This window comes from Puntigrus tetrazona, chromosome 10 (assembly GCF_018831695.1).
Source record: "Puntigrus tetrazona isolate hp1 chromosome 10, ASM1883169v1, whole genome shotgun sequence".
In the NCBI taxonomy this organism is placed as follows: domain Eukaryota; kingdom Metazoa; phylum Chordata; class Actinopteri; order Cypriniformes; family Cyprinidae; genus Puntigrus; species Puntigrus tetrazona.
Window position 1 is genome coordinate 15,400,374 of NC_056708.1, and position 11,607 is coordinate 15,411,980.

Sequence of the window (11,607 nt, forward strand, 5' to 3'; positions counted from 1 at the left end):
ATCAGAGATAAAATTGTAACTACGCAGCCGTCAGCTACAGTTTCACATCAGTTAGGGAGCTATAGATCCCCTGAGGAAAAAATACACTCATTCTCTATTATAGGAGAGGAAGAATTGTACAAACTTGTTAAATCATCTAAACCAGCAACATGTACAGTATGTTAGACCTGATTCCATCTAAACTATTAAAAGATCTGCTTCCAGAAGTCACAGATCCTATTTTGACCATTATTCATTCATCATTGTCATTAGGATATGTTCCCAAAACCTTCAAACTGGCTGTAGTTAAACCTCTTATTAAAAAAACACATCTTGACCCCAAAGAAGTAAATTACAGATCAATCTCTAATCTCCCTTTTTTGTCAAAGATACTGGAAAAGGTAGTATCCTCACAACTATATTCATTTTTAGAAAAAAATGGTATCTGCAAAGATTTCCAATCAGGATATAGACCGTACCATAGTACTGAGACTGCTCTCATTAGGGTTACTAATGACCTGCTTCTATCATCGGATTGTGGTTTTATCTCATTATTAGTGCTATTACATCTTAGCGCAGCATTCGATACTATCGATCACAACATTCTCTTGGATTGCTCACAAGTAAAATATGGGCTCAGTACTAGGACCATTACTTTTCAACCTATACATGTTACCTCTGGATAATTATCAGGAGACATGGTGTTAGCTTTCACTGCTATGCTGATGATACTCAGCTCTATATTTCAGCGCAGCCTGGTGATACACAACAAATTGAGAATATAACAGAATGCATAGTCGATATAAAAAACTGGATGAGGAGTAAATTCTTAATGCTAAATTCTGAAAAAACAGAGGTTGTGAGGGACTGAGAGGTCAAGAAAAGGAACACCCAGGTTTACATAAAAAAAAAATGGGTCTTTATTTACCCAAATCAAATGAGTCAAACTGGTTGCAACAAAAACCAGTGAAAACAACAAAAACAAATAAAAACAACAAAACAAGAACTCACACAGGGGTAAGCTGGCCAATTCCCGTCCAAAGAAACAAAACACACAGCTTATAAAAGGAAAAGATGGGCCCATTACAACACAAAAAGGGGAGACACCAAAAAAGTTACACTACATTAAACACACAAAAATAAATGACAACAGCAAACAATACAATTCTAAATTAATATTAAAGAAAAAAAACTAAATAGATAACTACAATCCAAACCCCCAACAATTAATAACAAAAATCCTCAATTCTCCGTTTTCTCCCATTCCACCTTAGCCAATGGTACATCCAGGCGGAACCAATAAACAAATCCTGTGTTCCCACCAGGACTCCAATTTCCCTAAGTATCGCAACTCTGCCATCTGCGGCTAGCCAGGCCGGTAACTTAAACTCAGAATAGAAAACAAATATTAATAACAAAATACAATGCAATCCATCTGTGTGCACTCCAAATGAACCGCGATTGTGAGTGAAAGTGATGAAAAAAGTATGCAAACAAAAATAAAAGTAATTGTTTAACAGATGTGTGTTGTGTAGTTACTATAAACGTGATTAAAGAAAATAAACCAAACAAAGAATGGAAATGATAACCTTAAATCTATATGAAATGTATAAAAGGAAACTGAGTGAGCTTTGGCTACCTTAACGATCTTGGGCGGCCACATCTCGGGCCGTCACAGAGGTGCTATTAATTGGACCTAAAAACTCCACATGTAATAATCTAGAACACATTGTAACACTTGATGGCTGCTCTGTTAATTCTTCATCATCAGTTAGGAACTTGGTGTGCTGCTTGACAGCAATCTTTCCTTCGAAAACCATGTTTCCAGCATCTGTAAAACTGCGTTTTTCCATCTTAAAAAAATATCTAAATTATGACTTCAGCTAGTCCAAAACACAGCAGCTAGAGTCCTTACTAAAACTCGGAAGTATGATCATATTACACTGGTTCTGTCAACACTGCAATGGCTCCCTATCAAACATCGGATAGATTTAAAAATCTTATTAATTACCTATAAAGCCCTGAATGGTTTAGCTCCTCAATACTTGAACAAGCTCTTATCACATTATAGTCCAGCATGACTGCTGCGTTCTCAAAACTCTGGCCATTTGATAATACCTAGAATATCAGAATCGACTGCAGACAGCAGATCCTTTTCCTATCTAGCACCTAAACTATGGAATAATCTCCCTAACTCTGTTCGGGAAGCAGAAACACTCTGTCAGTTTAAATCTAGATTAAAGACACATCTTTTTAACCTAGCCTACACATAACACACCAACACACTTTTATTATTCAAATCCGTTAAAGGATTTTTAGGCTACATTAATTAGATCAGCTAGAATCCGTCATTATACATCCCTATCATTGTATTCTTCTACTTTATACTGTTCAGTGCTTTGATACAACCTGTGTTGTTAAAAGCACTGTATAAATAAAAATGATTGATTGATTGATTGATTGATAATGTTTGGCAGGAAAATAGCCTATTTAACTAGAGTTTAAAGTAAAGGGTGGCTGGGGGCAGAGAGCTGAAACTGCCCAAATTGAAATGCTCCTTGCTTCCACATGTTCCTTTTTAAATGCAAGCAGCAACATCACGAGCATTGTTAGGCATTAGGCAGAAGCACGCACATGAGTCCTGATCCTCTTGTGGTGTTATTGTTGCGGGTTGTGACGTCAGTAATTAGCGCCGTGTTACGCACATACATAAGCGTCTCAAACAGGTAGCTCAGGTATGCGACTCCCCTCTGGGATACTGCTGCTCTTCTTGGCTGGTGGTTTTGGTGTCTGCTGTGGTGGGTTTTAGGCCCCATGTTCCTGCCAGCTTCCCTTTTCATGTGTCTTTGTCGGCCGACAAGCAAGTTTAAAAACAGTACCTGATTGTGCCGGACGCTGTTTCTGGTGTTTCTCACAGATTGCAGTGCTTAGGGTTGTGTGTGTACCACAAGAAGCGATTTTTGTCTAGTCTATCATGAACAACAATGCATCCGATTTGATTTCTTAGTTTTTTTTATTAAAAATAAACTATTTTTTAAATTTGTATGAAAGTCTGTGTCTCCCATTATTAGCAACTGCCTTGGGTGGGGAACCTGTGTGTAGCCTTGGGGAATAAATTCCTTGCGTGAGACTCCCAAGGTGGCGTAGTCATTGTTGGTTGGGTTAACTGTAATAGACTCGGTCACCACACTCTCTTCAGTAATTAATAACAGACGTTTTTGTTTTTTTTGTTTTTTTGTCTAAACTATCACTTTAAGGGACCATTGTATCCTAGTCTACATTTTAATGTTAGAAAGAGTAGACTATTGTATTAGTTTTTAAGCTTTAAATGGGTCTATTTATAATGTCTAAACTGTAATAAATTTGTCTATTTAAAATATTTAATCATTTAATATTTAATCATATTTAATTATGTAAAACTTATATAAACTTATATATAAACTGTCTATAAACTTTTATCCAAATTCTTTCATTGTTTTTTAAAGTTTACAACACAGAGCCTTTGTAAAGCTGTTTCAAACATAAACCCTCCCTCCATCAACTGCTGCGCAAAAGCAAATATTTAGGTGAGATTGTTAGACGGAATCTAGACGTCATCGCGTTTATAAAATCAAGTATTTGAACCTAGATAGTGACCTATTAAAGATTAATCGTGCATAATATGAGCCGATAACCAATGCATTTTGTTCAAATGACTTCAAGACTTCAAATGTAAACACGGGGGATGGGGTCCATATTTGTGGTAGACAAAAGCTTCTACTATTTATCAACATTTGAGAAATCTAGTGCAAGCAACCACGGAGTTACTTATGTGTTGACCATTCAATAAATTTAAACCAATAATGAGAAAGTTTAATACCCCCGGAAGCTTCCTTCTCCAAAAGATAAAATATCCCCTGCTCTTCAGTGACAAAATATGGAGCTTGAATGGCAATAAACAGTTATTTTAGCATATTTTGGAACAATGAAAAACAATGATCAAACAAACTTACCGAAGCATGTTTGTACAACACTAATTTTAAGGTAAGGCACACTAAGTGCCATCATACTAGATAAGTAATAAAATTAATACAAAAAAAATACTTCAAAATGAGGTACATTAAAAATAAGAGCATTAGGTAAGTAGTTAAAAACAGCCAAACGCTGTTTAAAGATCAGCTACTTTAAAGGCAATTGAATTAAATAAGCAGTAAAGGAAATCAAAGAGTAGGTCAAACTTTGGCCACACTAAGGGCCAGTGTATTAGATAAGTAGTGAAGAAAACCAAAAAGCTAACAGCACCTGGAATTCCTAGGCAGTCTCCCAACCAAGTACTAACCAGACCCAACTCTGCTTAGCTTCTGAGATCAGATGAGATCAGGCGTGAACAGGGTAGTATGACCGTAAGTGAGAGCTACTGCAAAAAGCCCCCTATTTTAAGGTGAGGCGCACTAAGTGCCATCAACTAGATAGATAATGAAAGAAATACAAAGAAAATAAATATTTCAAAATAAGGCACATTAATGAAAAGGGCATTAGTTAATTAGTTCAAAACAGCCAAACGCTGTTTAAAGATCAGCTAATATAAAGGCAATTGAATTAAATAAGCAGTAAGGGAAAGCAAAGAGCTGGTCAAACTTTGGCCACACTAAGAGCCAGTGTATTAGATAAGTAGTGAAGAAAACAAAACAATCTTACAGCACCCGGTATTCCTAGGCAGTCTCCCATCCAAATACCAACCAGACAAAACTCTGCTTAGCTTCTGAGATCAGACGAGATCAGGAGTGAACAGGGTGGTTCAGCCACATGCGTGAACTGTTGCAAAAAAACCCTATTTTAAGGTGAGGCACACTAAGTGCCATCATACTAGATAAGTAATGAAATTAATACAAAAAAATACTTCAAAATGAGGTACATTAAAGATAAGAGCATTAGGTAAGTAGTTAAAAACAGCAAAACGCTGTTTAAAGATCAGCTAATATAAAGGCAATTGAATTAAATAAGCAGTAAGGGAAAACAAAGAGCTGGTCACACTTTGGCCACACTAAGGGCCAGTGTATTAGATAAGTGGTGAAGAAAACCAAAAACCTTACAGCACCTGGTACTCCTAGGCAGTCTACCATCCAAGTACTAACCAGGCCCAACTCTGCTTAGCTTCTGAGATCAGACAAGATCAGGCATGAACAAGGTGGTATGGCCGTAAGCTAGATCTACTGCAAAATGCCCCCTATTTTAAGGTGAGGCACACTAAGTGCCATCATACTAGATAAGTAATGAAAGAAATACAAAAAATACTTCAAAATGAGGTAAATTAAAGATAAGAGCATTAGTTAATTAGTTCAAAACAGCCAAACGCTGTTTAAAGATCAACTACTTTAAATGCAATTTAATTAAAAAAGCATTAAGGGAAAACAAAGAGCTGGTCACACTTTGGCCACACTAAGGGCCAGGGTATTAGATAAGTAGTGAAGAAAACCAAAAAACTTACAGCACCTGGTATTCCTAGGCAGTCTCCCATCCAAGTACTAACCAGGCCCAACTGGAGGGCCCAAGAGTATGTTTGGTTTAGAGTGTTACGTTAATGTAAACAAAGATGTTAGCGATCGCTGAGCACAAATTGCACTATTTGTTTGTAATGAGAATGCTTTAAACGTGCCTTTGAGTTAGTGATGTATCTGTATACATTGTACTTGTTAAACTATGTTTGTTACAGTTTACTAATTTTTTTTCTATATTCCTTTTATTTCATTTACAATTTTACTCGGTTCAATGGCTGAAGAGTTTAATTGTGTAACCCACATATTGGACTATTAAAGGAGCAAGGTGCTCATATCCTGGCTCTTGAACAGAGTTTGGCTTGCTGTTTATTTATATTACACGCTAGGAAGCAAAACATATAAAGAGAACAGTACAGTAAAAAGCCATGGATCAGCAGGTGCATGAGGAATGCTCAGAAGCAAACATGCTAACTGAAGGAAGCAGAGGGAAAGAAAAGGCACCATCAGAAGTCAGTTCTAAAAGGTCGTTATCTTCCTCCAAGTCCTCAGTTGCTAGTGCTGCTGCAAAAGCTAGAGGCTCAGCAGAAGCAGCACGTGCCAAGATGGTTTTCGCAAAGAAACAGCTTGAAATGAAAATGGAGAAAGCAAAGCTGGAACAGGAAAGACCTACTGTCGAAGCAAATCTGGAAGCATTAGAATTAGAAAAGGAAGCTGCTGCCGCTCTCGCTGAAGCGGAAGTGCTAGAGGCTGCAGCAATGGGACATGATGACAATTGCAGTGAAGTAAGATCCCTTTCATCACATGTGATTTCAATGAGAACACAGGAATATGTAAAACAACAGACTCAGGTGAGCTCTGAATTTTCTACACTACCTCTGAGTGTCTCTTCACCAGCTGGTGCACAGGAACCGCCTCCATGTTTCCTCTATAAGCCTTTGAGCCTGAATGCTGCGTGTGGTGGTGACAGAAATACAGTTCAGGAGCGGAGCAGGTTATGCGATATTGGACGTCTACAGAGCACAAGAATTCCAGATTCCCCAAACAATTTGCCTCATTCCATCCCGAATGTTTCATTTAAAGCATCACCACAGCAAAATCCTACATCAGAAAGTTATGCAGTTCATTCAGACGCACAGCATTACTTTCAAAATCAAGCCACGCCTATGCTAGACTTTGCTAAATTCATAGCGCGTAGAGAGCTTGTCACTACTGGGCTTACTAAGTTTGATGATAACCCAGAAAACTTCAGAGCTTGGGAGTCTTCATTTGCTAACGCCACAAAAGACTTACAGCTTTCAGCTAGTGAAGAGTTAGATTTCTTAGTTAAGTGGCTGGGGAAGGAGTCGTCAGATCATGTGAGGAGGATTCGAGCAATGTATGTTACTAATACTCAAGCTGCTCTCCAGATGTCAAGGCCGAGACTTCAGGAATGTTATGCCACCCCAGAAGTGATTGAAAGTGCTTTATTTACGCGTCTGGATAACTTTCCACGCCTATCTCCGAAGGACAATGTGAAACTCAGAGAGCTTGCAGACCTGCTTATGGAGATACTTGCAGCAAAAGGAGATGCATACTTACCTGGATTAGCTTACCTTGATACCCCTCGTGGCATTAATCCTATAGTGGAGAAGTTACCAGCGAATCTTCAGGAGAAATGGCTGTTCGCTTTGTCACGCTTCAAGGAAGAAAATAAGGTCAATTTTCCTCCATTCTCGTTCTTCACTCATTTCGTTTGCAGTGAAGCTAAAGCAAGAAATGATCCTAGTTTCAAGCTTTCAAACAGTAGCCATACAGTCGTCCGAAATGAAAAACCCATCTATAAACATAGCACTAGTAGAGTTCCTGTGTTAGTACACAAGACTGATGTTTCCAAAAATTATGAGTCTGATTCAGGTAGCTTGAGTGAGACTGCCAAGAGAGATTTGACGAAACATTGCCCTATTCACAACAAAGCACATCCTCTGTTGAAATGTAGAGCCTTCAGAAAAAAGTCTTTGTTGGAACGTAATAAACTTAACATTACAACTAAACATAAAAAGATGTTTCAGGTGTTGCTCTCCAAATCATGTAGCCAGAGAATGTCTAGCAAACCTCAAATGTGCTGAGTGTGATTCTGATCGACATTGCACAGTCATGCATCCAAACACAGCTTCTCTGCACTTCTCTGATGCAAGAACCAGACACAGATCGACAGGATGCCATTACCTCTGAGGTAACTTCAAAGTGTACAGAGGTTTGTGGAGAAAGTGTGTCAATGCGATCCTGTGCAAAAATGTGTTTGGTGCGTGTCTTCCCTCAAGAACAACGAGAACGAGCTATCAGGATGTATGCCATTACTCTTGCCAAAGGAGAGTTTTTTCAACTTTTTGGGATCCAAAGTAACCCTTCTCCGTATTTGTTGAGAACATGTGCTGGTTCCATGGAAACGTCAGGAAGGAAAGCGGTTGGCTTCCAAATCGAGACCCTGGATGGTAAGACATGTCTTGATCTCCCACCACTGATTGAATGTAACGAGATAATGAGCAACAGATCTGACATACCCACTCCAGAAGTCGCTCTTGCTCATCTGCACTTGAAATCTGTGGCACAGTTTATCCCAAAGCTAGATCCTGATGCTCAGATCTTAATTTTGCTGGGAAGAGACATGATCCTTGTACACAAAGCGAGACAACAAATCAACGGGCCTCACAATGCACCTTTTGCACAAAGGTTAGATTTAGGCTGGGTGATTGTGGGTGATGTCTGCATTGACAGAGCCCATAAGCCAATGGTGAGTGTCTTTAAAACTAACATTATGGACAATGGCCGCCCTTCACTTCTCACTCCATGTCAGAGCCACATCAAAGTGAAAGAGAAATTGTGTCATGGCGGGGAGCATAAATCTGTTTTTCCCTGTACATTCAATCACTCTACTCATTGTGTGCAAGCAAAAGATGAACTTGGGCTCAAGGTATTTGACAGAACCAAAAATGATAACAAACCTGCCATGTCCTTTGAGGATGAGACCTTCTTGAAAATCATGCAAACAGAGTTCCACCAAGATGAACAGAAAACCTGGGTCGCTCCTTTGCCATTCAGATCACCCAGACCATTACTTCCAAATAATCGGGAACAAGCTTCATCTCGCCTTAATTCTTTGCGTCGCACATTGAATAGAAATCCTGAGATGAAAGAACAGTTTTCAACCTTCATGGAGAAACTCTTTCAGAATCAACATGCAGAAAGAGCACCACTTATCCACGAGGATGAAGAATTTTGGCACTTACCCATCTTCGGAGTATATCATCCGCAAAAACCCAGACAAATTCGGGTGGTATTTGATTCCAGTGTGCAGCATGAAGGCATTTCTTTGAACAACGTGCTCCTCTCAGGCCCAGACTTAAACAACTCCCTGTTAGGTGTGCTTCTACGGTTCAGGAAAGATCGCATTGCAGTTATGGCAGACATCCAACAGATGTTCTATAGTTTCCTGGTGAAAGAGGACCATAGAAACTATTTGAGATTCCTCTGCTACAGTGACAACAACTTGAACAAAGAAGTGGTAGACTACCGTATGAGGGTACATGTTTTTGGAAACAGCCCTTCTCCGTCAGTGGCTATATACGGACTAAGGTTAGCTGCACAACAAGGTGAGCTAGAGTACGGAACTGACACTGCCCACTTTGTTAACAGGCACTTCTATGTGGATGACAGCCTCATGTCGTTTCCCACAGAAGCAGAAGCAATTGACCTGGTCAAGCGCACTCAAGAATCGCTTTCTAAGTCGAATATTAAGCTCCACAAGATCGCCTCAAACAGTGTTGAAGTCATGCAAGCTTTCACACCAGAAGCTCTTGCTGAGAGTTGGCCTGCACAAAAGAAGTCTGGGTTTGTACTGGGACATAAAAACGGACACTTTCACCTTCAAAGTTGTAGCAAACGACCAGCCATACACTCATTGTGGAGTGCTCTCTGTCGCCAATAGCCTCTTCAACCCTTTGGGCTTTGTAGCACCAGTGACAATCCGGGGCAGAGCATTGGTACGTGAGCTTACTAAAGACGTACATGACTGGGACACAGTTCTTCCTGAAGAGAAGAAAAACATTTGGGAAGAATGGAAAATCTTACTTCAAAAGCTTAGTAACCTTCACATCACACGTACATATCTGAACCATTCTCTTTCTAACATCACATACACTGAGTTGTGTGTCTTTTCAGACGCCTTAAGCTAGGCCATAGGGGCCATGGCTTACCTCAGAGCTCTGACTGATGAAGGCGAGGTCAAAGTAGGATTTGAGCTGGGCCTAGGATACATATACAATTAGTCCAGACGCTTCTTTGTTTATGTGCACAACCGTGTTCAGCGAATACGTCAGTCGACTTCTCCAGACCAGTGGAGTTATGTGTCCACAGTTCAAAATCCAGCTGACCTGGCAACAAGATCAGTGGTTACGTCACAACTGAACGACACCATATGGTTCACAGGACCCAACTTCCTCTACAAACTGCCCCAAGAGCAGCAGTGCGAGTCTTTTGAACTGGTTAATCCTGACGCAGACGCAGAAGTCAGACCTTGTGTAACTAACTATGATACTCGAGTTGAAAGAAGCCTCTTTTCAGAACGGTTTAAACGCTTTTCCACCTGGGAGTCTTTGCTAAGAGCTATTTCCTTTCTGATTCATCAAGCACATTCTCACACATCAAATTCCATCAGTACATCCCATACATGCAAAGGATGGCATCAGTGCACCAAAATTCGTACACCCGAAGAGCAGAAAGCAGCAAAGAGACTAATACTTCTACAAAACGATAACATCTTCTCCTTTACATTTTTCTTTCACTCTTTCAAACTTTCTCATGTCCATCAGTCCCCTTGCATTAAAAGTAACACAACTAAAAACCATTAAAAAAAGAAAAAGAAATACTTAAAAACCATTATTCTCCATCTTCTCCCTCCAGCCCTCTTAACGCTTCATACCTGTTTGCACTTGTCATTATTTTTTTCCTTGCATTTTCCACGTTTGGTTTTACCTTTATTGTTCTCCTTCTTATTTGTCCTCTCTCCCCTCTGCTGCAAAAAGCCCCCTATTTTAAGGTGAGGCACACTAAGTGCCATCATACTAGATATGTAATGAAATAAATACAAAAAATACTTCAAAATAAGGTATATTAAAGATAAGAGCATTAGGTAAGTAGTTAAAAACAGTCAAACGCTGTTTAAAGATCAGCTACTTTAAAGGCAATTGAATTAAATAAGCAGTAAGGGAAAGGAAAGAGCTGTTCAAGCTTTGGAGCCAGTGTATTAGATAAGTAGTGAAGAAAACCAAAAAACTTACAGCACCTGTTTGACAGAATCCTGGCTAAAACCAGATGATTATATTACGCTAAATGAATCTACCCCCCAAAATTATTTCTATAAAAATGAGCCACGTTTAAAAGGTAGAGGGGGAGGTGTTTCTACAATTTATAACAATATTCTTAGTACTTCTCAGAGGCAGGCTTTAAGTATAACTCATTTGAAGTTTTGGTGCTGCATATAACATTATCTACAGAATCATGTGCTAGTGATAAATCTTCTGTCATGTTTGTACTGGCTACTGTATACAGGCCACCAGGGTACAGCACAGATTTCATTAAATAATTTGCTGATCTTCTAACTGAGTTAGTACTGGCCGCAGATAAAGTCTTAATTGTTGGTGATTTTAATATCCATGTTGATAATGAAAGACTCATTAGGATCAGCTTTCTAAGACATTTTGAACTCCGTTGGGGTTAGACAACACGTCTCTGGACCTACTCGTTGTCAAAAATCATAAACTAGATCTAATACTCTCACATGGAATGGATGTTAAAATGGTTGAAGTACTGCAGCAAAGTGATGACATTTCAGATCACTATCTAGTCTTGTGTGAACTCTGTATGGCTAAACCTGTAAACTCTGCACCTTATTACAAGTATGGTAGAACCATCACTTCCACCACAAAAGATAGCTTTCTAAATAACCTTCCTGACGTATCTCAATTCCTTAGCTCATCCAATACGACGCAAAAACTTGATGATATAACAGAAACTATGCACTCTCTTTTTTCTAGCACTTTAGATACAGTTGCTCCTTTGCACTTAAAAAAGATAAAAGAAAACAATACTCTCTTACATTTTTCCATATTTTAGA

The 11,607-nt window shown here is 39.1% G+C and overlaps 2 pseudogenes; both read right to left on the minus strand.

Moving 5' to 3' along the window:
• Nucleotides 1–4,248: 4,248 nt before the first annotated feature.
• Nucleotides 4,249–4,367, minus strand: LOC122353326 (annotated as a pseudogene).
• Nucleotides 4,368–5,044: 677 nt separating this feature from the next.
• Nucleotides 5,045–5,163, minus strand: LOC122353371 (annotated as a pseudogene).
• Nucleotides 5,164–11,607: the final 6,444 nt, after the last annotated feature.